General features: G+C 35.7%; 1 non-coding gene across 1 annotated transcript; it reads right to left on the bottom strand.

Annotated features, from left to right (window-relative positions):
• Positions 1 to 4,080: 4,080 nt before the first annotated feature.
• On the bottom strand, positions 4,081 to 4,187 carry LOC131181743 (small nucleolar RNA R71). Its single transcript, XR_009150222.1, has one exon. It is a non-coding gene; the product is annotated as a small nucleolar RNA R71 (small nucleolar RNA).
• Positions 4,188 to 5,098: the final 911 nt, after the last annotated feature.

The following is a 5,098-nucleotide window of genomic DNA, read 5'->3' as shown; positions in this document are numbered from 1 at the left end:
ATTTGCATTATGATTGTTTTTTACCAGTGGGAAGTTAGGAAAAGAGCTAGGAATCCACTTATCCAATTTGCACATTATCAGCTCTCCCTTTCCTATTTGCCAGAAAATACCCTTCTCCAGCACTTTCCTACCCCAAAGAATACTATGCCAGCCCCATGAAGAATTGCTTCCTCTGCCTGCTTGCATAAAGGGAGTTGTAGGAAAATACTTCCCTTTGAGCATTCTAGCGAAAAGGGAATTAGGATTGTTGTTGATAATCCTCCAACCTTGTTTAGCTAGGAAAACCATATTGAATGCTTCTAAATCACAGAAACCTAGCCCTCTTTGGGATTTAGGATCACACATCTTTTACCAGGTAGCCCAATGCATTCTTCTTTCATCTTTTTTCTGCCCCCACTAAAAATTGGGGAAAAGCCTATTAATCTTGTGACAAAGAGTGGACAGAATTTTAAAGCATGACATAGCATAGGTTGGAATAGCAGAAGCAACTGCTTTAATCAAAACCTCTTTTCTTCCCTTAGATAGCAATTGTTCATTCTAGCCGAATGTTTTATTCACAATCCTGTCTCTGATCATTGCAAATGTCTATGTTTTGGAATGTGGAATAGCTGATGGAAGTCCCAAGAACTTGTCTTGACTAGTTATGTTGCTAATTTGGAGAATGGAAGAGATCCTTTGCTTGACATCTCCTGGAGTGTTCTTACTAAAGACAATAACTAATTTCTCATTATTAATAGCTTACCCACTAGCTTTAAATTAATCCACAAGGGCGGATTTGATGAGATGAGCTTCAACTTCAGTTGCCCTAGAAAAAAGAATGGAGTCATCTGTAAATAATAGGTGAGAAAAAGGAGGGCCATAATGAGAAATAGACAATTCTTGCAAATTAGAATTTCTTATCTTATGAGATAAACTTTTTGTACATATCAAAAAAAGATAAGGTGATAGAGGGTCTCCCTATCTAAGACCTCTGGATGGTCTGAAGAAACGTAATATGTGGCCATTAATTTGCAAGGTATAAGACATAGGGGTGACACATTCTATTAGCCACATTATCCATCTATCATCAAATCTAAAGACACTGAGCATGTGAGATAAGTAAGGCCATTCAACACATTCATAAGGCTTACTCATATCAAGTTTAATAGCCATTCCAAAGTTTCACCCTCTCTTCCTAGATTTGAGATTGTGAATCACTTCATGACTAATCAAAATGTTATCGGAGATCAAACGACCCTTAATAAAGGCACTTTGCTCACTACTAATAATGGAATCCATATGAGGCTACAAGTGGTTAGCGAGAATTTTTGAAGTAATCTTATAAAAGACATTACACAAATTTATTGGTCTTAAATCCTTCATTGTCTTCACTGTTTTGACCTTCGAAATTATAGTAATAATTGTATGATTGAATTATTGCAGCATTCTCCCTTCATTGAAGAAACAATTAACAGCTGAACATATATCATCACCTATTAGCGACCAATATCTTTGAAAAAATAACACTGTTAAACTATCTTCTTGATAAGTGCATAATTTATTAATTCGACTCCCATCACATTTAGTGTTTCTAGTGTATTTTTATGCATAATTCAGTTGATTAAAGTATATTTATCATTTAGGCATATTTTTAGATAGTTGTTGGAATAATTGTGTTAAATGGAGAAATTTTCAGCATTTGACCTTTGCTATATTTTTCAGGTGTTTCTAAAGTTGTGGATCTCCAAATTGAGTGCTGTTTAATCCATTGAAAAGCTAAGATAGAGCACTACAAATGATAAAGAGGGACCAAAGTCCAAATTAGTCTCCAAGGTTGACAAAATGAGCTATGGATCTATTGCAAAAGCCTACACTTGATGTGTCACGACTAATTTCAGTATTTATTTTGTATATGGAGTTCTAGATGTTCAAATGAAGCAAGCCTAAGGCCAATTGAACCTTAAGAGCCACCTTTACAACTTCTATGAAGGGATGGAAGTGAGATGATGCCATTTTAATTGTCAAAAATGGTAATGAATTCGTCATTATGGGTTGGACACTCTGTCAGAACCAGTCTCGGTTTTTAGGCCATAACTTGGGCTGTAGACTTCGGATTTGTGCAAATGAGTACTCGTTGGAAAGCTAAGAAGTAGAGTTACAACTTTCCTGAAGAAGGTAGAGACATATTTGAAGGGGAAGTGGCTGAAAAATGGCCTTGATGGCAAAGACGTGAGTGCAGGTTGAAAATCTATCTTTTGAATTTCAAAACTTTTCCTAGTTTAGTTTTTATCTTTGGGATTAGGTTTTCAATTATAAAGCCATCTTTGGGCAGCAGCCAAGACATCATTCAGACCTTCAACACGCCTCCACACCTTCATTCTCCATTCACATCCATATTTTTAAATTTCTTTATTTTATTTTTCTGTAAGCCATGAACATGAGTGGCTAAGTTCTTAATTCAGTTCAAGGGATTCAAGTTCTTTTGCATGATTTGTGAGATCAGGTTCTTAATTTAATTTATGTCTTTTTGAATATCTATTATTTTCTGATTTCATTATCTTTGATCTATTGAATGATTTGCTAAAAAGGCTTATTAATTAATTGTTTGATGTGATCAATTGCTAGTTCATCTTCATAATCCGTAATTGCTGTGTAAGATTGAACATGAGTAGCAATTAGGTTTTATTGATTATGATCCCAGTTTTCGTTAATAACCTAAGGAAACAATAGGGTGAATTAAATGATTTATGCTTCATAAATTGTTGTTCAGCTTAACTACTTCCTATTCTTAAAGTAGTTATTAATTTGATGAGGATTGCTTAATACTAATTCAGTTAATAATTAGAGTCAACAAGAGTGCTGGACTCGAATTGATGAGTATAGGGAAGTTAGGGATTTTACCTCGCTGTTTGGTAAATCTACGTTAAGTATTCAATAAGAGATAATTGTATTTCTTTTGTCTATGATCGAATCAATGCATTGGATGCGAATTACCTTAGACTGAAGTTTGTTTAATTTGAGAGTTTCATATTTAATTTTAGTTCTTAATTTTTGATTTTTGATTTCTTCTTTGGATTGTGAATTACACCCCCCCCCCCAACCTTTGTTTCTTTTTCTATTACACAAGTGCATGAAATTTAATAATTCAGTCTCTAAGGTTCGACCTGGATTTACCACTTACTGTAAAAAATATTTCATAACTGGTAATTTTAGTTAATTTAATTTCTGGTGGATTCGACAGCCATCAAGAATTTTGGCGCTGTTGCCAGGAACTGAAATTTATTGGATTGCGTGTTTTTAGTGTTAGGATATTCTATTATTAACTTTGTTTGTGAGTTATTATTGTTTTTAGGTTTTTGGAAAAAATTACGGTGTTATTATTCATCGACAGATTTTTGGTTGAATTAGGAGGACGGCCCATACCTATCATGAAGGAAACGATGTTCTGATCAAGACCGATTAATCCATAGGATTCTTTGGCCCCACCCTCTTGAGGTCAAATTCCATCGTTTTCTAGGGTTTTGAGGTATTTTTCTATTTTTACTTTGATTTCTTTTTGTTTATAACAAGAACTTCTCAACCTGGTGAGTTGATCTTTGATCCAGAAGTAGAAAAAATAGCTAAACAGTTGAGAATATTGGCTAAGCAACCTAGGCAAATTCCAAGTACATCTGAAGGAGTCCAATCTCCAAGGGAATTAAGTTCGGATTCCGATTCAGATTCAGATTCCAAAAACGAAACCATGGCTGCTAGAACTTTGAAAGAGTTGGCTGCTCCTGATCTAAACCAACAGTCTGTGTGTAATACCCTACTTTAAATGTTGCTTTTGAGTTAAAATCTGGACCAATCCATTTGTTGCCTAAGTTTCATGGTCTTTCAGGTGAGGATCCACTTAAGCATTTAAAGGAATTTCATGTTGTGTGTTCCAACATGAAACCTCAAGGAGTTTCAGAGGACCAGATCAAGCTTCGAGATTTCCCTTTCTCACTGGAAGGCACAGCTAAGGATTTGATGTATTACCTTCCTTCTGGATCTGTCAACTCATGGAATGAGATGAAGCGAATGTTTTTGGAGAAATATTTTCCTGCTTTCCGTATTGCCAACATAAGAAAAGAAATTTGTGGCATCTAGCAGTACAATGGAGAGAGTTTATATGAGTATTGGGAATGATTCAAGAAGCTGTGTGCAAGTTGTTCCCATCATCAAATAAGTGAGCAGTTGTTAATTCAGTATTTCTATGAGAGACTTCTACCAATGGACCGCAGCATGATAGATGCTGCTAGTGGAGGAGCTTTGGTTGACAAGACACCAGAAGAAGCAAGGAGGCTGATTGCTAATATGGCAGCAAACTCTCAGCAGTTTGGAATGAGAATGGATCATACACCTAAGAAGGTTAATGAGGTAAGTACATCTAACCTTGAGAAACAGATTTTTTATTTAACTTCTTTGGTGAGGCAGTTGGCTGTAGGGAAAATGCAAACTGTTAAGGTATGTGGGATTTGTTCGGGTTCGAGTCATGCCACTGACATGTATCCTGCATTACAAGAGGACGAATCAATGCAACATGCTAATGCAGTAGGAAATTATGGACAGCCACAATACAGGTATGATCTCTTTTCCAATACTTATAATGCAGGATGGTGAGATCATCCTAATCTGAGTTATGGGAATTAACCAGTGCAAAACCGATACTAGTAGCAGAGACAAGTGAATCACTTCTCATGGAGCCGTGGATGGGTTAATATTAAATATTGCCCTTCTTATTTCCTCTCTTTGTATTGGTTGAGTGAGCATATCATTCATCTGTGAAGAAACTCTATTCTGAAAACCATCCATAGAAGAAGTGAATGATGTTGGGCTCTGTGTCGCATAAATGCCTTGAAAAATATTGCATAGCTACTTTCTGTATGTTAAGGAATTCTTCCATTGACCCCTATCATCTTTGATACTGCAAATAAAATTTCTCTTCCTTCTACCAATGACTTTAGCATGAAAGTGAGCAAAATTTTTATTCCCCATTTTGAGCCAGTAAATTCTAGCTTTTTAAGCCCAGTAAGCCTCCTCTCTTTTTAATTCTCCCATGATCTCCTTTTCAATAGTTCTTATTAAATTCCCATCC

This window comes from Hevea brasiliensis, chromosome 7 (assembly GCF_030052815.1).
Source record: "Hevea brasiliensis isolate MT/VB/25A 57/8 chromosome 7, ASM3005281v1, whole genome shotgun sequence".
In the NCBI taxonomy this organism is placed as follows: domain Eukaryota; kingdom Viridiplantae; phylum Streptophyta; class Magnoliopsida; order Malpighiales; family Euphorbiaceae; genus Hevea; species Hevea brasiliensis.
Note: the sequence above shows the minus strand (reverse complement) of the source record. Positions and strands in the feature narration are given on the sequence as shown.